The following is a 25,286-nucleotide window of genomic DNA, read 5'->3' on the forward strand; positions in this document are numbered from 1 at the left end:
GAGTACATATATTTTCATTGACAAATAAATGCCTGAATTGTGCTTGTTCTTCTCATTTTGCCAAATTTTTGTTCACTTATAAATCTTCCGTGTAATTATGGAGTAGACAAAACTAATACTGTAGCAATAAAAACAAAAAGGGTCTGCAGGGACATGAACATTAACTGGAAAGGAAAATAGCATCCAATGCAGTTCCCAGCCTGAAACCGGAGAATGGAAAACACAAGAATATGATTAGATCGCACCTGAAGGCTGTTCCTCATTTTTTGGGAATTTCCCAGATTTTAAAACACAATACAATTCCTTTTATTCTTTATACTGAATGCAATTCTCGCTCCCCATTCTGGTTTCCCTTTATAATAATATAGGTAATTAAAGAGATTATTTGTAAAACTAACAAAAATTTATAAAGAATGCTCAGGAAAAAAGCCACAATGGGAATAGTAATACACATGGTCGTTCCAGACTTTACTTCATATGAATATGAATATCTGCTCATCTGCATAGTACCCTGGATAGTGAAACACGGAATACCAGATGGGCTATTTGCTATATTTCCCACTTTAAAACTGTCTAGACCTGGTTCATGGTTTAGTAACAGAGACATATTTTGGATGTACCATTAATGAGAGCTGGAGGAAGTTCCCTCTAGTCCAATGTCGTAGAATAATATTGATAAAATCACAGTCCACTATTACATTTCCTATTGGATAAATGATCAGTTCTAATTTGAAAAAATGCAACGCTTCTAACTAGTGACTTCAGAACTCAAACTGAACAAAGAAAACAAAAAAAGACCAAACAACACCCCTGGGTGTAGTAGGTAAACACTGGACTTTACAAATATCCCAAAGCTAATACTGGAGATAAGAAAAGGAAATATGTATTATAGCATATTATCACCCAATTAATTTCATTCAAATGCTCCTTGCACTATGTACATCAATGTTCCACACTTTATATATTAACATGTCCATCTACTAATAAATACCATTCTCCTGATTTCAGTGACAGAACAGCAGTCATTACATAGAATGCCAGAAGAACTGGAATGAATAATAGACCAAGGAATGTCTTTTATGGTCTTCTATTTTTATTTTCTAGTGTCCATAATGTTTTCAGTTTTTCAGGTCAATTTGGAAGGTACCAATACTGAGTGAGAGGGGGGCATCAGAAGGGCAATTTAAAGGAAATTAAAAACAAATAAAGCATTTACAAAAATGCATTGTGAAACAGGTGTTTCAGACTGCAGCCTGTGCCCTCATGTTGGTTTTGGAACTGGTTATATGGGAATAAATGCACATGATATCCCCCTACAATCAGCAAATAGTCTCATCGGGAGACTGCTTGGTTCTGTCCCTGGAAATGTTTTTGTAATTTCTTCAGTCTCGGTACCATGTCTCTCCTACATGCTCAATGTCATTCTCAATATCTGGGGATAAATGTATTAAGGAACAATTTTTGCAAATCGACTTTGAAAGCTAAATTTAAAACGGCAATGTGTTAAAAGGCAAGATTTATCTTTAAACATAGGGCTCCCATGTGTCCGGCCTTGTCTAGTCCATTTATTCCACCCAATATCTTAAACTCACAATACAGATCTTTCCATCATTTAAACTCCCGATAAAACGAAATTAACAGGAAATGATTATATAGTACAGACTTGGCTGTGCTGGTTCACACGTGCACAGTAGACCTGGAAGGCCTTGGCAGTTCCACTTTCATAAATAAAATAAAAAATGTGTAAAAACAGAAAAACAATTATCAAAGCAAAAATATTTTAATGGAAATCCAAACTGAAAAATTGCTTTGTTTAAATAAATAAATAAGCAATTTTCTTTCAATACCCATTGAGATAAGAGGACACAGGCTGTCCTTGTTAATTAGGATTCCCATGCTATACATATATATAGTGTAATTCTCTACTCATCGGGATGGACATTGACTTTATGACTTTATCTTGTTTCCTCTAGTCTCAGTTTCTGATTTTCTTAACACATCTTTCCTCCCCTCCGATCATCACCTTATCAGCTACACGCTCATCACCACTAATTTAACCTCTGTGCTGTCAAACTCTAACAAGCCTCCTCATACCTGCAGAAATCGTAACTCTATTAGTTTTCAATAGTTTTCCATCTCTCTCCAACACCTTCTCTCCCCAGTCTCTACATTCCCCTCCCCTGATATGGCAGTACCTCATTTTCACCAAACCCAGGTCTGGCTCCCAAAAAACTAATTTGAAATCAATGAAATCAAGCTCCTGCGCTCCTAAGTGCTGTATGGACAATTAAGCCTTCTGTGCTTCTGTGTAATATATATATATATATATATATATATATATATATATATATATATATATATATATATATGTGTGTGTGTGTGTATATTGTAGCTATTGTTTAAAAGCCAACTTGCATTGTTGTTTTAGTGATCCTCTAGGTGTTTGTTAGTAAACAGACATACAGTCATTGCCAGCTGGCTGACACTACACTGTCTTACATTCTCCACCCATTTTGTTATTGGTTTGGCTGGGTCACTATTTAACACATGAGAGGTTTCCATGCTGTGCGTGGAACCTTACCATTCTTGTATTTCTGGCCTTTTAACAATACCTTAATAGCCATGTTCATTTTTAACAATACAAGGCAGTGGTATAATGTACTTACATATCTGCTTGTTGCCTAGGGATGAGAAGTGCTCAATGCATAACTAGGAATGCAGAGCAAAATGAAATGTATGTAGATCATTTAATACCTGGGTATGGAAGGGTAATTTTAAAAGGGATGGGTTTTATAGCAGAGAGAGAGATGTATAGATAAGCATAGGTAAATACATTTTAAATTGAAATGTCTTGCAATTTAATGTACATAATTGCCCCTTCTTTCATAACTAAGGTCCAGCTTCCATCAACATTCAGATCTTACTAATGCCTCTAAACTGGTAGACAAGTGGTATCTTACCCCTATACAGTTACATAACACCTTGTCACCTGATCCTCTTACATGTTGTAAAGGTTGCTCTCAGGATGGTTAATATTTACACCTAAACTCAGACATGCTGATCAAGGAACTGTGACCTGATAAACAATGTTACCTCCATCAAGCTTCCTTTGCATTTCTTTGTGATTAAATTGGGCAAATAATCTCCATCAATATCTAAATAAACTTGTTTACAAAAGTCATTTAGAAAAAATGAAGGCAGTTGCTATTAAAATGTTTCTGTATTTGTAAGAGTTTTTTAAAGTGCGCCCTCAGAAAGTTCCTCATGCTTTACTTATGTCCCTAGTTGCTAGTGAATGCCTCAATCCTCAGCGATGTCACTAATTACTAGTACATTAACAGATTGTTCTCTAATGAATATTGGTTCAGCCCACAAAATAGCCACCTTCACTGTGTGCAGTCAACAATCAAAAACAGCTACTAAATAACTATAGGATATCTTCTGTTACACTGTAAGGCAGTGTTGGCTAACCTGTGACACTCCAGGTGTTTATGAAACTACAAGTCCCAGCATGCTTTGTCAATATATAGCAGCTTATTGCTGAAAGGGTATGCTGGGACTTGTAGTTTCACAACACCTGGAGCGTCACTGGTTAGCCAACCCTGCTGTAAGGGGTAAATTTAATACCCAGCAGTGTTGCAGCGTTGTTCAATAGAACAGCGCGCCCGCGCACTTTTACCGTTACCACGGTAATTTCAACGCAGATTTTTGCTTGTTGCTCACAGAGCTATGAGCAACAATCAGCGGAGAAATTACCGTAGTAATGGTAACAATGCGCAGATCAGGGGAGGGCTGGCAAATTTTAGCCTGGGGGCAAGACTCCACTCAGCAGCCTATTTTAAAGGGAAACAAAATTGTGGATTTCTATGCGCACTCTATAGGGCTGTGCACAGAATTCCGCGATGTTGCAGTACCGTAATGACACTTTATAGGTGCAGCCGTGCGTAATCGCGGACACAAATTCTAATTGAATATGCATCTTTGAATTAAATTTGACTTGCACCATCATATTTATAATCCTCTTATAAATAGCGTTATAAAAGTTAAAATATGAATATATCTTTCATAAACTAGCCCCTATAGAATCATTTCCCAAGACAATTGCTCAATGAATTTGCTAATGAAAATATCGTAATGTTTGACATGGGTAAATATTTCATAATAAGAGGAAATATACAGCACAGATGCCAAACAAATGAGAAAGACTTGGCACTAACCACATGCGGTATAATGACCATAAATATATACACATCTGGCTAAATCTATTTGTGTACAGCAGACATGTCATGAGGACATAACTGGCAATAAGGAGTTAGGTTTTCCCAAAGGGAATCACAATCTTAAATCAGATTTAACATTTTTATTTCAATACAATTATTATTACAACCAATATTTATTTTCTTTCCATTTTAATCTTTATTACAGCATTGGAAAATCCCTGCTCTATGTGTATTTAATAAATGTGGCAGTTCAATGAAACTGCATTGAATTAGATAAAACCTATAATGTGCAACATACATACAGTTGTACTAAAACTCACCCATGAGAGACAGATATATACTAATACACATATACAGATATATACTAATACACATATACAGATATATACTAATACACATATACAGATATATACTAATACACATATACAGATATATACTAATACACATATACAGATATATACTAATACACATATACAGATATATACTAATACACATATACAGATATATACTAATACACATATACAGATATATACTAATACACATATACAGATATATACTAATACACATATATAGATATATACTAATACACATATATAAATACTAATACACATATACAGATATATACTAATACACATATACAGATATATACTAATACACATATATAGATATATACTAATACACATATATAGATATATACTAATACACATATATGGATATGTACTAATACACATATATGGATATCTACTAATACACATATATAGATAACTACGAATACACATATATAGATAAATACTAATACACATATATAGATATATACTAATACACATATACAGATATATACTAATACACATATATAGATATATACTAATACACATATACAGATATATACTAATACACATATATAGATATATACTAATACACATATATAGATATATACTAATACACATATATAGATATATACTAATACACATATACAGATATATACTAATACACATATATAGATATATACTAATACACATATACAGATATATACTAATACACATATACAGATATATACTAATACACATATATAGATATATACTAATACACATATATAGATATATACTAATACACATATACAGATATATACTAATACACATATATAGATATATACTAATACACATATATAGATATATACTAATACACATATATGGATATGTACTAATACACATATATGGATATCTACTAATACACATATATGGATATCTACTAATACACATATATAGATAAATACGAATACACATATATAGATAAATACTAATACACATATATAGATATATAAAAGAAGAGCTTTGTTTATTTCTTTGTTGGCGAATATCTTCCACAGCTCTCAAGGTGATGCTGCCAAATCTTACATAGTTATGTGGTATCAAAAAAGTAATCTATCCGACCACACAGCGACAAAGAGACAAAGCTACAGAGCGACAAATATTGAAAACATAATTTTTTGGTTGTAAACAATTGTTTGTCTGCTGAAAACAAACCTTACGACAACGCGACAAAGCAACAAATCTTAATTTCTAAGCAATATTTTTGGTTTATTTATCAAATAATTTACTAATATATAAAACCTACTAGACATTACAAATCAGACCCGCACAACTCGGGGTGACCCTGCTTGTTATTACCTAATAAAATAATACGAACTACACAGAAATCATTTTACAAATCATCAATTAAATTGCAAATATGTAAACAAAACCGGCACAATTCGACGCTACACTCAATAATCCGGTTAAAAGTCCATCAAGATGTAATATAAAATAATAATAAAATACTACACTAGACGCATGTTGTCATCTCATAAAAACAAATAGATATCAAATGACAGTGTAGTATCATTAATAAGAGTGGATCCCAACACCACACCACACACTCCACTTGTGTTTGTGCGTACCAGATATACAATAAAAGAGGGGATTATCTGTGTCTTTCAATGTTGCTTGGTCATCATTGGTGTCTCTATGGCTTTAAACAAAGCAAAAGAAGCCATATATGGTGAAGTATGATCATAAAAGAATACAGTTTAATATACACAATCTTATTACACTCAAAATGTATCAAAGCATCAGCTTATTTGTAAATAAGGTAGTAAACCAGCAGCACTCCTCTCAACCAACATTACTATAGTTCTCAAAGAGTGTTGATCACGGTATTCCACAATCTAAACAATCTAAAGTCTAAACACCTTAGGTGCAGTACTCAGACAGTTTGACAAAGAGTTCTCAACGCGTTTCGTCTTTTTTGGCAAGTTTGTACTGGATCAGAACCAGTTTTCTGAGAACATCATCATATACAAAAGATATATAGATAATATTTTGATGGTGTGGAGACGTGATATTGACTCACTGCAACAATTTCTGTCATATATAGACAACAATGAGTTTAAAGTTTGCAGCAACATTTAATGATAAACAGGTTGAATATCTAGATCTGGTATTGATAGGTACAGAAGATGCAGTGTTAACAAGGAATCATGTTAAAACAGTAGATACAAATAGTTATTTGCATTTTACTAGCAGCCATATGAAGAAATGGAAAAATAACATTCCATTTTCATAATTTTATTGCATTAAACGAAACACAAAATAAATTAGACGATACAGAATATAATAGGGTGCTTAACTTAACCACTGCTGAAAAATAAAAGGCACTATACCTGTAATAAAATAGAATACAAAAAAATAATAAACTAAAGAGCGCAGGTATAAGAGGATCTGATGAAACCGCCCCTAAGGAGGAGGAGAAACGCGTCAGTAATACCGAACCTGTGCAGGTCACTTCAAAAATTTTCAGTACAGGATTCTATCTGGCTCAATTCTACTTGCTTACGAATTATGTCCATTCTGAGAATGTCCTGCCTCCACCATCTACAGTGAACTATCGTCTGGATTACAAGGTACAGCTGCATCTTTATTCAATAATAATAAGGATGACTTACTTTCCTAATGGCTTCCATCGTTGCCTAAAAAAGGACTGAACTGTTGGTTACTTGCAATTTGGCCCTTATTGTTACCTGCAAAGAAATTGTCCGACTACCATCTACAAGTTTGCTATTAGTATGTTGTGGATATAACAACTTCACAAATCCATCTTGATTTTTTCAAAGAAGGCAAAATTGAGAACTCTGCATCACAATAATATTGGAATTACTCAAATGATATTATGAGATTAATAATCACAGTAGTGTCAGTTATAGTATAAATATACACACAACAGTGCCCAGTGCCAGTATTAATAATCACAGCAGTGTCAGTTATAGTATAAATATACACACAGCAGTGTCCAACTCTGCATCACACTAATATTGGAATTACTCAAATGTGTTCAAATGTATGATAATTTTATTTGTGTTTATATAATTTTAACTTATTAACTTATTATTACAGTTTCTTAATAAATATTGAATACAATTGTTACTTACACCTGCACTCTTTAGTTATTATTTTGTTAGTAGAATACAAGCAAAACTGGACGGTTGGGAGGTTGCCTGATGCAAGAGGGTCAACCGGTAGCATTTGCTTCCAGGGCATTGACCACAGCCGAGCAGAATTGTGCACAGATTGTAAAGGAGCGCCTGATCATTGTGTTTGCTTGTCACTGCTTTCAACCTTATCTGTATGGTCAGGAAATAATCACAGCAGAGACAGATCACAAGCCGCTAATTACCATCTTTAAGAAGCCTCTCCTATGTGCCCCAAAACGGCTTCAGAGCATGATGCTCACATTGCGGTATTACAACCTCAATGTAATCCACAAGCCAGGCCCTGAGATGTACATCAGTAAAACACTCTCAGGAGATCAACAGCTGCGAATGTCAACATGCAGTTTGCACCAAGTGCAGGCTGACATTGCACAAATCGACCAAGCAGAGTATCTGAACGTTTACAGACCAGCGGCTATATCAGATCATGCAGCGTTCCATGAATGATGAATGTTTGCAGACGCTGACGTCCATTGTACTGGCTGGATGAACAGACCTGGAAGAGCAGACACCACTCACAGTGAGGGACAACTGGTCATTCAGAGATGAAATCAGTGCACAGAATGGTATCGTGTATAAGGGATCAAGAGTCATTATACCTAATACTTTAAGGCCAGAGATGCTAGCATGCATACATTCAAGCTACATTGGTAGCGATGCATGTTACAGACAAGCGAAAGATACACTGTACCGGCCGAACATACAAAGTGACACATATACAGCAGAAAGAAACAATGATGTCACATGAGATACCAACACGTCCATGACAAATTGTCAGCAATTTACATACGCAGGCAAGAACTTTCTTTTGATAGTTGACCATTACTCTGCTTTTAGGGAAGTTGAGCTACTCCCAGACCTATCTTCATAGATGACAATCAAACGCTACAAGGCACAATATGCACGTTATGGCCAACCTGATCAGGTGATTTCAGTCAACAAACCTCAATGCATGGGAGCAGTTTAGGCATGAATGGGAGTTTGTACATGTTCCATCATCTCCGCGCAATCCACACTCAAATAGTAGGGCCGAACTGGCTGTCAAGATTGTAAAGAATCTATGAAAAAAATACTGGCAATGACAATACGGACATATGGTCATATTAGATTGGAGGAACACACCAACAGAGTTTATGGGAAGCAGTCCAGCGCAGCACCTGATGTCAAGGAGACTTAAGACATCCTTGCCAGTTACCAACACATTACTTCAGCCAAGTGTGATACAAAGCGTACCAGAGAAACTACAGCAGAGAAAGCAGACTTCAAAACTGGGATATGATTCATCAGCCAAGGAACTGCCTGAACGTAACATTGGCAAACCAGTCCGGATGAAGCCCCTTCTTAAAGATCGCACAGGTAGCTAGAGACCACGTTCCTGTGTGAGGAAGGTTTCATTACGCTCCTTAATTGTGGACGTGGACGGTACTCTTTACAGGTGCAATTGTGTGGACCTGCAGACTTTGGCGGACATTCTGCCCCTAGCCTGACAGTGGAACCACACAGTGGACGGTGGAACCACCACTAATTCTCGGTATGTATTTTATTTGATATATTGGACAACTGCACAGAACCATTTCTGTAGAAAAATGTTAAATTGTAAAATAGTTATCATAGCCTTGGGTGACACAGCATGGTGAATATGGCAATACCCTAGATTTTTGCAGGACAAGGGTGGAGGTCACAATTAGAAACTCTGATCCCGGGATGCAAAAGTTCCCAGTTGCACTTCTGAGTGTTAGTTTCCCTTTAAGACTGAGAAGTTACGTGCTTTCCACCAAGAGCATGGAGAAGACCATCACTGTTCTCACTTTATGGCAGTACAATGTACACAGATATACCACACCATGAACCTTAGCAGAACACTACAAAAGAAGTTACATTAATGCTATTAAAACAAAGTAATCAAGTTTATCACTAGCCATTTTTCACACTTCATTCAGAATTTTTACAATACTTGAGAGTTTTTAGCACAAAACTTGCTAGAAATCATATTTATAAAACCACAGTCAATGAATGTCACAGGTAACATAACACTTGTGTCTGCTTTGTAAATGAAAATGATTGGGAAGAGCTCACTGTCAGAAAGATTGCCAAGAGTAATTGTCACCTTGACGTTACAGTGTGTCCGCCCAAATAAAAAATGTCTAGGTCCATTCACAACACAGACATGGTGACTGGTCAGGACCATGTGACCACAGGAGCAGAGACACAAAAACATGAGTCATTCACTTTTACCTGTCAGTACTATAAATAGATGGGTAGGATCGGAGCAGCTAACCTGAATATTTGTTGGGCACAAGATAAAATAATACTATATATTATGAAACATAAATTAAAATTAAATTCAAATTAGTGAAATTAAGACAGGTAAGAGTATAGCAGCGGAGTTACAATAGCAGTTAATAGCATTTATTTTGTCACAAACTATATTACTCTTAGTTGTCATATTACATTTTGCCTCAAAATCTCCCACCATATGCAAACATAAACTACAACATATGCGTTAGCTATTATTGTATTCCACTTTTCATACATAAGTTTTCTTCATACATAAAACAATATGTGACAATTACGCATTGTCTATAAGTTACATCAACAAAAAGGACATTATTATTTTGCCACCATTGCTGTTTCAGAGAAGGGTGACACAGAAAAGGCTTATTGAGTTCACTTTTACAGTATGAAACACGTATCCAGTCAGTGTATGAAACCTGACAGCAGTGTCCAGTCCCAGTATTAATAATCACAGTAGTGTCAGTTATAGTATAAATATACACACAGCAGTGTTCAGTCCCAGTATTAATAATCAATATTAATAATCACTATGATTGTCAGCACCAATCATAGTGTAAACGTGTAAATATGAATAGAACAGTGTCCAGCTACTGTCTGAAATCCCACAGGAAGGCCAAGTAACAGTATTAAAAAAAATATCAGAGCCAGTCATAAAATATATATATATATATATATATATATATATATATATATATATATATATATATATATATATATACATACATACACAGCTATGCCTGTATGCAGCATTAGTAATCACAGTTCCCAAGTATAAACCTCCATAGCAATGTCTTGCCACAATACAATCCTTCATAAGAGTGCCCAGTGACGTTTTCACCCCCCCCCCCCCATAACACCCAATCAAAGTGAGATATGTGAATAATTCTGTCATCTTGATGTCCTGTCCCATTGTTATTGACACTGTCTACCATTAGTGTTGTCATATTATTTTCTTTATAACTCTGAAATCTTCCGTAGTCTCTCACCAATGGTGTCCTGCATGCTGCCACTTTTCACACCGTGACCCTGCTTTCCCTGTGGTGTAATGGGCAGATACCCCTTCAGGGTCCTGGCTCACCTGGATTCTGCTTCTACTGTAGTGTTTATTACCCCACAGTCATATGTCTCCCCCAATAATACCTTTCCGTGTATAGAGGGCAGCAGCTGTGACCGTCTCTCTCTCTCCTGTGCTTCCACCTGTCTCTCTCTCCTGTGCTTCCACCTGTCTCTGTGTGTCTCTGCCGCCACTCCTGCGGTACCAAAGGTCTTCAGGTCTTTGTGTTCAGTTACTTTGTACGGTGTAATGCCAGCTTAAAGAGACAGCGCACCTGGTGAAAGGTAACTTTAGAGAACACAACCACTCCCTATAATTTTATAAAGGTAATGCCACATTCCTTTGTGCTATTTCTACAACCACTCCCCGTGCTTGTGCGAAGGAATGTCAGAACAAACAAACACTACTCATATACATACATAAACACTGTCACTAAAACAAATACACATTTAACCATAGAGTCATTTTAACAAAGCAGTTATATATGCCCAATTTATACATTTCACAGTGTATTATTAGGGGTAAATTTATCAATTTGTGGGTTTGAAAAAGTGGAGATGTTGCCTATAGCAACCAATCAGATTCTAGCTGTCATTTTGTAGAATGTACTAAATAAATGATAATTAGAATCTGATTGGTTGCTATAGGCAACATCTCCACTTTTTCAAACCCACAGCTTGATAAATTTACAGAGTAAAAGACATGTTATGTAGTATGAATACGTTTATGGTAAAAGAAAAATGTTAACAAAAAAAAAGGTGTATCTCAGGTTTCAGGGTAGGCTAAAAAACTTACACATGGGATTGCTAGACTGAAACCAAAAACACCAACACAGATTGTCATAGTGCTAATGCTAGATCAAAGAATAGTGTTTTATATATTTATATATACATTTTTGCTATTTATTTCATTAGAAAACAAATATAAATTTTAATATTTACTGATGATTTTTAGAACACTGCCTGCAGGGGTCAGAAAGTGCGCGCTCACAATGCTTATTCTTGTGTGGAATTACACCTGTTTGTCCGTCTAGTACATTTCAAGGTGTACGCCCACATTCACACCTACATTTGTGGCTTGGTGAATACTCTAGAAAATACTGTCGGTGGAAACTGTACAAATTTCACATTAAAGTCAAACCTAGTAATCCTATCGGTGGAAACACTGGCTAGCTAAGCCGAATTTTTGTGTTTAACCTCTTAATAGACATTAACGAATTTTTTGACACCTGCTGATGCTACGTTCTCCTCTCAGTGCATAAAGCACAGAGTGACACACTGCAGATGAATATATTAGTACCTATGTGTACATACCCTAAATGCACCCTTGGGCAGTTTTTGTACTTCTTTATAATAACAATCCTGAGGCATGAGGCACTTTATCTCTCATGTCTCACTACTATCATTTGTTCCTAGTGAATAGATAGGGTGAAAACTGGTTCAGTCTACAAAATGTCAGAGCAACATATTCAGTACTTTGTCACACATGCAGCATTGTTGAGACATATATTGTGTTACAACAACACAGTGTAAGCTTGTATTGGTTCCATTGTTACCCTGCAGAATAAATCTTTCATTAGCATTAGACACTAAATACAGCCAATACAGCCATTGGATTAATTTTTCATAAGACCCTGGCACGTTAATATTAATGCAACACACCCAAAAAAATAAATCAGATTACGTGGTAACATTCTCAGAATACAAGTATACAGAATACAAGAATATTATAGGTTAGTATAAACAGTTAATAAAACAATGTTAACTTTGTAAACTCCACCCAAGGAGTCAGGCAGGTATTTTCCAAAACACTGAAGGCTCCTGATTTTTACCTTGCAGCCAGTGAAATTTGGGTCATGAGATCATTAACTACAAAGAGGAAAAAAGATTTAAATAGCTAGTTTTCTAAATCAAAATAGTATATACCTATTTATAACAACGTCCTTCCTCATTACATGGTAAATATTTAATAACCCGATGATTATTATTATATTACAGGTATAGAAATGTGTGGGTTCAACTTGGAGAGTTAGGTGAGTTAGGTGCCGTGAAGAAAATAGACTTTAATGATGAGCTTTGATGAGCTGTTTGTGCTGTGCAAACATAACACTGTCTCCTCTCAGCTTTACAAGGTCAAGTGCTATAATTCAGGTTACACGGGTATTGCAAATCATGGCCATTTGAGGCACAGGGTATGCAGTGATTTTCTATGTCTCTCTGTGTGGTTTCTGCAGAGTGCCAAGCCCAGAATGTCCCTGGTTACTGATTACCAGCATAAGCTGACAATTGTCAAACTCACTGCCTGAGATATGAATACACCGATAGCCTGCGTAATTCTTTGTTATGCCAGCCCCAACCAGTGCCACCCTTTACTCTCTGACCCACATTCTATCTCAGATCTCCACTTACTTTCTCATTTTCTTTTCCATCTCCTCTCTCAGATCTCAACTCACTCTCTTTCCCACATCCTCTCTCAGATCTCCCCTCACCTTCTCACTCTCTGCTCCATGTCCTCTCTCAGATCTCCACTCACTATCTCACTCTCTTTCCCACTTCCTCTCTCAGACCTCCACTCACTTTCTCACTCTCTTTCCCACTTCCTCTCTCAGACCTCCACTCACTTTCTCACTCTCTTTCCTACATCCTCTCTCAGATCTCCACTGACTATCTCACTCTCTTTCCCACTTCCTCTCTCAGACCTCCACTCACTTTCTCACTCTCTTTTCCATGTCCTCTCTCAGATCTCCACTCACTTTCTCACTCTCTTTTCCATGTCCTCTCTCAGATCTCCACTCACTATCTGCTCCATGTCCTGTCTCAGATCTCCACTCACTTTCTCACTCTCTGCTCCATGTCCTCTCTCAGATCTCCAATGATTATTTCACTCTGTTTCCAATGTTCTCTCTCAGATCTCCACTCACTATATCACTCTCTTTCACATGTGCTCTCTTAGATCTCCACTCACTATCTCACTCTCCTCTCTAAAATCTCTACTCTCTTTCCCACATCCTCTCTCAGATCTCCACTCACTAACTCATTCTCTTTCCCACCTCCTTTCTCAGATCTCCACTCACTATCTCACTCTCTTTTCCATGTTCTCTCTCAGATCTCCACTCACTATCTCACTCTCCTCTCTCAGATCTCCACTCACTATCTCACTCTCCTATCTCAGATCTCCACTCACTATCTCACTCTCTGCTCCATGTCCTCTCTCAGATCTCCACTCACTATCTCACTCTCTGCTCCATGTCCTCTCTCAGATCTCCACTCACTATCTCACTCTACTCTCTCAGATCTCCACTCACTATCCTCTCTCAGATCTCCACTGAATATCTCACTCTCTGCTCCAAGTCCTCTCTCAGATCTCCACTCACTTTCTCACTCTCTGCTCCATGTCCTCTCTCAGATCTCCACTCACTATCTCACTCTCCTTCCCACATCCTCTCTCAGATCTCCACTCACAATCTCACTCTCTTTTCCATGTTCTCTCTCAGATCTCCACTCACTATCTCACTCTCTTTTCCATGTTCTCTCTCAGATCTCCACTCACTATCTCACTCTCTTTTCCATGTTCTCTCTCAGATCTCCACTCACTATCTCACTCTCCTCTCTCAGATCTCCACTCACTATCTCACTCTCTGCTCCATGTCCTCTCACAGATCTCCACTCACTATCTCACTCTCCTATATCAGATCTCCACTCACTATCTCACTCTCTGCTCCATGACCTCTCTCAGATCTCCACTCACTATCTCACTCTCTGCTCCATGTCCTCTTTCAGATCTCCACTCACTATCTCACTCACTGCTCCATGTCCTCTCTCAGATCTCCACTCACTATCTCACTCTCCTATCTCAGATCTCCACTCACTATCTCACTCTCTGCTCCATGTCCTCTCTCAGATCTCCACTCACTATCTCACTCTCCTCTCTCAGATCTCCACTTTTTATCTCACTCTCTGCTCCATATCCACTCTCAGATCTCCATTCACTATCTCACTCTCCTCTCTCAGATCTCTACTCACTGTCGCACTCTCTTTCCCACATCCTCTCTCAGATCTCCACTCACTATCTCACTCTCTTTCCTACGTCCTTTCTCAGATCTCCACTCACTGTCTCACTCTCTTTCCCACATCTTCTCTCAGATCTCCACTCACTATCTCACTCTCTTTCCCACGTCCTCGCTCAGATCTCCACTCACTATCTCTCTCTCTTTTCCAAATCCTCTCTCAGACCTCCACTCACTTTCCCTCTCTATTTTCCATGTCCTCTCTCAGATCTCCACTCACTATCTCACTCTTTCCCACATCATCTCTCAGATCTCCACTCACTATCTCACTCTTTCCCACATCCTCTCTCAGATCTCCCCTCACGTTCTCACTCTCTGCTCCATGTCCTCTCTCAGATCTCCACTCACTATCTCACTCTCTTTCCAATGTCCTCTCTCAGATCTCCCCTCACTTTCTCACTCTTAGCTTCATGTCCTCTCTCAGATCTCCTCTCACTTTTTCACTCTCTTTCCCACATCCTCTCTCAAAAGTGATGTCAAGCGCTGGAGATTTGGAAATCGCGGATTGTTAGCTGGATCCAGGTCACCACTACTACTGGACAGTGGGTATGTGGAGCTGTCACTACTGTAGGGGTGATGTTTAGTTACACAGCCAGTGTTTGCAGCTTGAGGTAAAGTGCACTTCAGTGGAGGCTGTGATTAGTATAGTTTTCTAGCCATCTGTAGTATCTGTGCAATTTATATAGTAATCGTATTGCTTGTCCAGTCACTATTGCTGACATTCTTCTTTGTGGCTGCCGGTTTTAGCAAATGTAATCTGGTATCCGGTATTGTAAAATTTATTAACATTTATTAACTGCTATTATACAGATACTTTTGTCAAAGAAAGCTAATAAGCTTAAGATTATATGAAAATTGTTAGGCTGCTAGTGGTCAGATAACGAACCTGCAGAACGGACTGGCGGAGGTCTTTGCCTATAGCAGCTGACTTTTCCGTAGAGCTAGATGCGCTCACAGGTACTCGGATGCCTCCAGGACTTAACTCCAATGTAGTGTAGGTTCGTTATACTAACCGCAGCGCAGGCCTGGAGACAGTACAGATGGTAGAGGATGGTCGGACGAAATCCAAGGTCAGGGGTCACTAGCAGAGTAGAATAGTCAGGAAACACACCAAAGGGTCAGGGTCACGAGCAGATCAGCAGAATCCAAGGTACAGGCCAAAAGGTCAGGGTCACAGGCAATGGCAAAGGCAAGGTCCAGTAAACAGGCAAAAAGGTCACAACAGAAATCCAGCAGTATATCAGAGCAGGTCAGCACAAGTAACACACTAGGACGCTATAACCGGCAGGAAGGCTAAGCCCTCCCTGCCTTATATACAGACTTTGGCCAATCAGGGCTTAGCCCTGTAATGAATAACAGGTTTAGGCTAATAATAAATTTACAGAAATTAATTAGCCCGCAGGCAATACCCTAGCGCATGCGCCTGGCTGCAGCACTTGCCGGGGCGCACCGCTTGGTACACTCGGCGTCCGACCGTTGCCTTGGCCCGAGTAACCGGAAGTGACGCCCCGGTCGTCATGGAGATGGCCGGGACGTTCACCCAGGCAGGAAGTGAGTCGCGGCGGTGCCCGAGGCTGCAGCGGCTCCTGACAAAAATGGCACACTTTTTCACATCATCATTACTGTTTATCTATGTGGTGCCACAGATTCCGTAGCTCCTGACATATTTCACATACTTAAGTAGAGTAAGCATAATAATAGGTATTTGCATATAATTGAGCAGAATAGTAAATGCATGGACTCAATTAACAGCATAAATCCCATAGTATACAGAAAAGATCTAGCATCAGACGTGACAAGGGAAATAAAATTGAGTAAATAAAAGATGCATGGATGAAATAACAGAATAAATTGCGTGGCATACATAACAAAATGAGCAATGTATGAGGTAAAAAGGATAAAGGATAAATATGAGACATAAGTCAGAGAGAACTCTGCCTCATTAGAGCTTACATTCTAGAGAGGGGATAATGAGATACAGTAGGGTCAAGTGGGACAGTTTAGTTTGGGGTATGAACCTTGTGATTGGGCAGTATGGAGAGACATGAAAAGCAATCAGCAAAGTAGAGGAGCATAGTAGTGTCAAAAAATGGGAGGTCCCAAGGACAACACTGAGGAGGCAGAAATATGAGGCGGTGGGCTTTGTCTTTAATAAAAGTGCTGTTTTAAAAAATGCCTTCAAATCGCTGGGAATCGGCGGTTCTGTAGTAAATATGCCCCCTAGATAGGCCAAAGTAGTGCAGTAACCTAGGTGGTACAGAGGCCTAGATAATTCAGAGGCCAACATGGTAAGAGGGTCTTTGTGACAGGATGGACCTCCTATGCCACCCTGTCCGTTGTTGCTGGCGACCTGCAGAGCTTGCCTTGCCACAGTTCCTTTCTTTATCCCAAGAAATCCCACTCTAACCGCAGTTGGAGGTGCCTGCTGCCACCAGTAGGCTGCTTCACCGGCACCTTCACTTCTCCCTTCTGTGTAACTCTCGCTGGTAGGGTACCCCCTTGCTGGGCACCTGGGCTGATACACCTTTCCTTTTGCCTTCAGATCAGGGTTGTTGTGGATGGCTCCCCCTGGCCTATCACACTGGCCAGAGCTGCAGGATAGCAGGCAGAGTGTTGGTACGGGATGCTGAGACCAAACCTCAGAGTAGCCAGATAATGGATTAGATTGGTCTAATTTGTAGGTCACAGGAATTACAGCAGGTAAGTAGGCGTCAAAGCAGGTTTCTTAAGCAGTGATGTTTATTAGCTCAAGTAGCCCTTACAAGGACATTTACACAAGTTTGTGGTACTAATGATCTCCAGAAAGGCACAGATGTAATAATAATACATTACATGGTCAAACAGTCCGCTTTTTATACAAATTTACACAGATACCCTGGCAGGATGTAATCCAGCCTCCTGTGCCTGTAACCAATCCAGGTGCTTCATGCAGCCTGCACACAAATCAGCCTGGAGGGGTTTTTACATTGCTGCTACAACGTCTGAGGTTTTATATTAAATGTTTACCATCAGGATATAACATTTTCCTTAATCTTGCTTTTAACGCAGTTTAACTTGCAAAATTCACATACAACTTTGATTACTTGCATCCAGAGGAAGTCTACCAGCAAGTCTAATTTCCCCTCCTGTACTTTCAGGCTCAGTAGACGTGTTGGTCACTCAATGATGAAAAGGTCTAATTAATATGAAATAACCTGTCTCCAGTCAGTTGCAAAAACACATCCCCTCAACGCATATGCTTACTTGTGATTTCCTATAGAAAAGTTACAGAACCCAAACATGATATACTGTCTCAGAAATCAATACCTCAGAAATCGGTACATTTGCAATGATATAAATTGGTGCACTGCACTAATAATTTAAATATATTTATACAATAAATTATTTATAAGTGATCCAGCCAGTCTCTTTAAAAGTGAAGTGTGTCAGTGGCTCAAGAGATTAATCCTTAGAATATTGCAGGCGTAAGCTTATGAGGTCACTGAGAGATTCTCTTGTCTTGTGGAGGTGGTACAGTGCCTTTAAAGGTGCAAGTGTCTCACTCAGCATCATGTCTCCAGGATTAACAGGAATTGGGTGTTGATGGTCATCCAGAACAAAATTCTATGGATTGCATAGGCTGAGGAGGGAGTAGTGCAGCAGGACACGTGGCACAGCGTGATGTACAGCCAAGAGAGAATGAGAGCAGCAGAGCTTGTCAAGGCCTCAGTGTACGACTTTGATCATCAGGCAAAAAAGGCTGTTCTCAGGGTGCCGGGTCAGGTCTGGTCAGGTAGTAGGCCTCAACATCATTACCCACACAGTATTGGATGATATTAGTCAATAAATCACTCCTGATGAACAGCGGGGACAAGTGCCCAAGAAGATGGAAGATATTGGAGGTGATGAGTTTCCAGGAAAGTCGGGCAGGAGACTAGGTTGAAGCCTCACCTAAATTACCGGTGGTGCACCCAGATTTGACACCATGGCATAAAATCATGTGTGCCAGTCGGAGGTGGAAGAGGCATAGCCAAGCCTTGGAGGGGGTGTGTATAGTGCTCCATTCATGTTGTCTGGAGTGCTCTTCTAGGGCATATCACACTCCCTCTATAGATTCTGCCCAGAATAATACCCCACCCTCTATGGATGCTGCCTCAGGTCATGACCAGACCAGCATGACTAGGCAAGCTGCCTGAAAACTGTGAGAGAGAATTGCTTGTGAGTATAGTATTTTTATTATACATTTAATATGTTTAACAAAATTTGTTGTGTCAGCAATATATGTAGTCAAAAGTTGAAGCAGACTAGTATTATGCAACCTGTTGTCCTCTAGTTGTTGTGGAACTACAAGTCCCAGATTGCCTAGTATGTTTAGTCCTACAATACCTGGAGCCTTTTGTGGTGGTGGCAGAACAGTTATCTTTGGGAATTTGAATTTCAACAAAGGTAATTAAAAAGAGTGATATGGAGGAAAAGTGCAGGGGTATGCTATGGGAGAGATCTTTTTTTCAGGGACCAAAACCAGTATCTTGCATGGGGCCCTATGAGATCTTAAACCGGCTTTTATCATATCGTTAGAAAGTATTTCAACAGATAGGAGTGTGGGAGAAAGTGATCTGCCCATGAGTTTGGAAGGAACAGGTTCTCCCAAGAGCACATAGTAGTGATTTGAGGCCCCTGCAAAACTGGTACTAAGAACTTTGTGTGGTCAAACACACCTCTATATGAAATGAAGTTCTTACATTCAAGTTGTTATAAGATTATATAACATATATTTTTCATTCAACAATCCCCAACAATCTAATCACCATGGGTGGGAGGTTAGAGCAGCCTGCCATCTGATCATGGGAAACTTTTTCAAGGATGCAGTGGCCCAGCGGTGAGCACTGACTAAAGAAATTTGCTCTTTTAGATGCTAACATGAACTATTTTGTAAGCGCATCCATAGTATGTTCTGTGGAGTTCTCAGGACACCCATGTGGGACACACTGGGACATCAACTGCAGCCAATGAGTTTACCTATCTCTTTGGTGTGAGAATATCCTGGGCTTTAGGTTTTCAAGGGTCCAGGCCTCGACCGAAGATCAGTCCTCTGGATTTTTGTTTTTCCTAGTAAAGGAAGAGATTGTCCCAACAGCTACAAACATTCATTTCAGCAAAAGAAAAAAAAAAATAGTGCTGTGCTTCTTCATAAATTTAGACTTGTAATTATATGAAGCAATTAGGGTATCAATACCTTCAGTACACCACTGTAGTAAAGACTGTGTGAGTAGTTATTTTATATCCTTGGAATCAATGCTCTTTAATTACATTCCCATCCTAATCATCATCTACACATTCTGTGATTGTGGTATTGTCTGAATTATAATGTGATATTATTTTAGAGAACCACTAGGAGTTATTCATAGGTGAGGTTATAGTTTGAGCAGCAGTAAAAACACCACAGTTATACAACCTTGAATGGATGTTCAGTTTATGTAGACGGTGTGGATATGATTACAATTTTTAAAGTCCAAATCAAAGTACAGATACTTTATATAAAGTAGGCAAAATTAGTGCTGTGAGGTTGGTTTAAAACTGTTTGGTGTGGATTCTGGCAATATACATATATGCAATATGCATAACTATTTCAGTGGTCAAAATATATCTTTCTGGGTGAGCTTGGTTGCAATGAAATATATTGCTACTACATTCCTAACTAGGTTATTTTAAAGAATATAGTGACTAGTGCTGGATTAAGGGCTTTGCCATTTGCCTGGAGCTAAAACTTATTTTAACTGTTGTACAGGTTTTACAGGTCTCTTCCTCTTTTTTGGGGGGGTTTTTTTACACATGCCATAAAAATCACACAAAAATATATTTTTCATTGGTCACCAAATCTGGAATTTTGAGAGTTCCATCAGACCTAAATGTTGAGAATTCTCTATCCAGTCCTGGGGACCACTAGGATTGAACATGCCCACGAGAGCCTCAAAAGAGAAAGTGAGTTAGTGTTAGCAGGGCATGGGATATAACAACTTAGGGGTTCATAAGAGGCCACAAGGCATTCTGACTTATACCATCATCTATTGATCCCAGATAAGATACGGTACTTGTGCCGCTGTACACTGTTTGGTGAAACAATAGCCTAAGACAATGGAGAACTATATTAAGGAACATTTGTAAAAATGATTTATTAGACCCTCCACATCTCCTTCAGACGCTCAGTTCTTTTTTGCATGTAAGAAATATGGAGGACCATGTCCCTGCATGGATTAAAGAGGCCTAAATAAGATCACAATTAAAAACAAATAGCCTCTTCCTCTGATTTCTGAATGGTTTGATCAGATTAAGTGGGCTATTGTCTTTTGTAAGATTGATTTGAAGGGTGCATACAAGTTTATTTGTATTAGAGAAGGAGACAAATGGAGAATTGCATTTAGTACTCATAGTGGTTATTATGAATATTTAGTCATGCTCTTCAGACTGTGTAATTCTCTGGCAGTTTTCCAAGATTTTATTAATAGGATTTTTAGGGATTTAATGTGGAGATTTGTGTCATATATCTTGATGATATTTTTTTTTTCTCCTTCTGTTTCTGAGCATCATAGATATGTAAAAATTGCCTTGCAAGCGTTGAGAGAAAATCAGTTGTTTGCTAAACTGGAGAAATATTTTATTGGGTATATTATGTCCCAGACTGGGTTTACTGTACATCTTTCCAAGGTACAAGAAATCATTGATTGGGCCCTGCCTTCTAATATCAAAGCTATACATAGATTTGTAGGTTTTAAAACATATTAGTAATAGTATTATAGACGTTTTGTTAAGTCCTGCTCTACCATTGTGACCTCTGTTCTTATTATGCTGTTGCCTAGGGTCTAGTCTTGCAGAATGGTCTTCTGAAAACAGCCTTTAGCTCAACTCCAGGAAGTAAATTTTTTTAAGCTGCAAGTTTCCGGCGGGTTTGAAAAGTGTGTTTATTGCCTATAACAACCAATCCTTTTTTTGTTAACATTTTTCTTTTACCATAAATGTATTCACACTATATAACATGTCTTTTACTTTGTAAATTGTGGGTTTGAAAAAGTGGAGATGTTGCCTATAGCAACCAATCAGATTCTAGTTATCATTTATTTAGTACATTCTACAAAAGGATAGCTAGAATCTGATTGGTTGCTATAGGCATCATCTCCACTTTTCAAACCCGCCAGAAACTCGCAGCTTGATAAATTTATCCCCAAGTCTTCAACATCAAATTAGCATTGTTGATGTAGATGCAGCTGAAGTTGAGGCTGGAGCAATTCATTCCCATACCTTGCTCTCTTTTTGAGAACATTTCTGAAAGATTTTAATACCATTTAGGTTGTGGTGGATAGATTTAGTAAATAGATATATTTGCTCCTCTCACTGGATTATCTAAAAGTCTGACTTGACTCACTCTTTGTCCAATAGTCAGATTAGATGGTATTCCAGAGAATATTCTTTCTGATAGAGGTTCCCAGTTTACTTCCAGGTTTTGGAAGTATTTTGTTCAAATTTAGCCACAAATCTATCATTTTCCTCTGTATGTCACTCACAGACTAATGGTCAAACTGAACGAGCCAACCTCACTCCATGCAACTCATGCTCCTCTGCAAATGCCACCACGTACGCAAAACGAGGCACTTGGCTGGTACAATGGTGCTTTCGTAACTGATTAATGGATGTTTTGTGCTTAATAACTAACTTTCACTATGGCTCGATACACACTACAGGTTTTTGAGCCGACTATCATCATCATTTATTTATATAGCGCCACTAATTCCGCAGCACTGTACAGAGAACTCATTCACATCAGTCCCTGCCTCATTGGAGCTTACAGTCTAAATTCCCTAATATAGACACACACTCACACACAGACAGACAGAGAGGGAGACAAACAGAGAGGGAGAGATTAGGGTCAATTTTGATAGCAGCCAATTAACTTACTAGTATGTTTTTGGAGTGTGGGAGGAAACCGGAGCAAACCCACGCAAACACAGGGAGAACATACAAACCACACAGATAAGGCCATGGTTGGGAATCAAACTCATGACCCCATTGCTGTGAGGCAGAAGTGCTAACCACTAGGCCACTGTGCTGCCCCGACTTCTCCAACTCTCCGTTCCCACTCTCTGACCACCACCTACTCTCCTTCAACCTGTCGTCTTCCCCTGCCCCACCCCTCCCTAAATCTACCATTACTCGGCGCAATCTTGACGCTGTTGACTCTACTTCCTTTTCCACCACTCTTGAAACCCTACTCTCCCCTCTTCCCTCCCTGGTCTGCCCTGACCAAGCAACCTCTCTCTATAACCACTCTCTCACCACTGCCTTGGATGCCGTCGCCCCTGCCACCTCTGTCTGCCGTCGCCCCTTAACTCCGCAACCCTGGCACTCCAATTTCACCCGCTTCCTTCAGAAGTGCACTCGTGCAGCTGAACGCCTCTGGAGGAAATCTCGCTCGATGGCTGACTTCCTTCACTTCAACTTTATTCTCTTCTCCTACTGCTCCGCCCTCTCCCTTGCCAAACAATCCTTCTTTAAGTCCCTCATTTCTTCTCAGTCCTCTAATCCCCGCCGTCTCTTTGCCACGTTTACCTCTCTCCTCACCCCTCCGCCTCCTCCTATCCCACTCTCCCTCTCTGCTCCTGATTTTGCATCCTTTTTCTCCTCCAAAATTGAGGCCATCAGACTTGATATCTCCTCCTCCCCACCCTCTCCTGCTTCTCTCTTCACTCCCTCCTCTTTCCACATCCCACCTTGGTGCTCCTTCCGCCCCACTACGGGCGATGAAGTCAACTCCCTCATTCATTCCACTCCCCCGTCCACCTGCCACCTAGATCCCATCCCCTCTCACCTTCTCCGCTCCCTCTCCCCCACTGTCTTTGCTTATTTAGCGCACCTCTTCAACCTGTCTCCTCTGGCACTGTCCCCTCCTCCTTCAAACATGCCCTTATCACGCCTATTCTAAAAAAAAACAATCTTGATCCCACCTCACTTGCCAACTACCGCCCCATTTCACTTCTCCCCTATGCCTCTAAACTTCTCGAGCGAATTGTCTGCAAACGCCTCACCTGTCACCTCTCAGACAATTCCCTCCTTGCCCCTTTCCAATCTGGTTTCCGCCCCCTCCACTCCACTGAAACCGCCCTCACCAATGTAACTAATGATCTCCTCTCTGCTAAATCCAGGGGTCACTTCTCCATCCTCATCCTCCTTGACCTTTCCGCAGCCTTTGACACCGTAGACCACCCCCTCCTCCTGCAGACCCTTCACTCTCTCTGTCTCTGTCCTCACCTGGTTCACCTCTTACCTCGCCAACCGCTCTTTCTTTGTTTCCATCTCCGGCTCATCCTCCCCACCCTCCGCCCTCCCTGTAGGAGGTCCCTCAGGGCTCTGTTCTTGGCCCTCTACTCTTCTCACTCTACACTAGCTCCCTCGGTGCTCTCATCACTTCATTCGGTTTTCAGTATCACCTATACGCCGATGATATTCAACTTTACATCTCTTCTCCCGATCTCTCCCCCCCCCATCTCTATCGTGTTTCTCACTGCCTCTCAGCCATATCCTCTTGGATGTCCTCACGCTTTCTCAAAATTAACATTGCTAAAACCAAACTCATTGTTTTCCCTCCGTCTCATTCCCCTTCCCACCTGGATCTCTCCATCACTGTCAACAACTCCACTATCTCTTCTGTCCCCCAACTCCGCTGCCTGGGAGTCACCCTCGACTCCCCTCTCTCTCTTTTGCCCCCCACATTCAATCCCTTGCCTAATCCTGTCGCTTCCAACTTCGCAACATCGCCCGCATCCGGCCCTTCCTATCTCACGAAGCATCCAAAACTATTATTCACGCGCTTATCATTTCCCGGCTGGACTACTGCAACCTTCTCCTCACCGGCCTCCCCCGCTCTCGCCTCGCCCCTCTTCATTCTATACTCAATGCAGCTGCGAGGCTTATCTTCCTTTCTCGCCGCTCCTCTTCTGCCTCCCCTCTCTGCCTTGCCCTACACTGGCTCCCCTTCCCTTACAGAATCCTTTTTAAACTTCTCACCCTCACCTACAAGGCTCTCTCCCACTCCACTGCCCCTTATATCTCCAATCTCCTCTCTATCCACACTCCCGCCCGGTCCCTGCGTTCAGCCAA

At 39.8% G+C, this 25,286-nt stretch overlaps 1 protein-coding gene across 3 annotated transcripts in view; it reads right to left on the minus strand.

The window, feature by feature from the left end:
• Positions 1–25,286, minus strand: part of NGEF (neuronal guanine nucleotide exchange factor) — a 305,718-nt gene that overhangs the window by 95,441 nt on the left and 184,991 nt on the right. Inside the window, exon 1 of one of the 3 annotated variants that reach the window (XM_075201741.1) lies at positions 11,179–11,391. The exons of 1 other annotated variant lie outside the window; for it this stretch is intronic. The gene's annotated coding sequence lies outside the window, so the exon portion shown is untranslated. Of the gene's footprint in view, positions 1–11,178; positions 11,392–25,286 lie in introns of those variants that run through there. One more of the 3 variants, XM_075201743.1, reaches the window with a different exon arrangement.

The sequence above is a fragment of the Mixophyes fleayi genome, chromosome 3 (genome assembly GCF_038048845.1).
Source record: "Mixophyes fleayi isolate aMixFle1 chromosome 3, aMixFle1.hap1, whole genome shotgun sequence".
Taxonomy (NCBI): Eukaryota; Metazoa; Chordata; class Amphibia; order Anura; family Limnodynastidae; genus Mixophyes; species Mixophyes fleayi.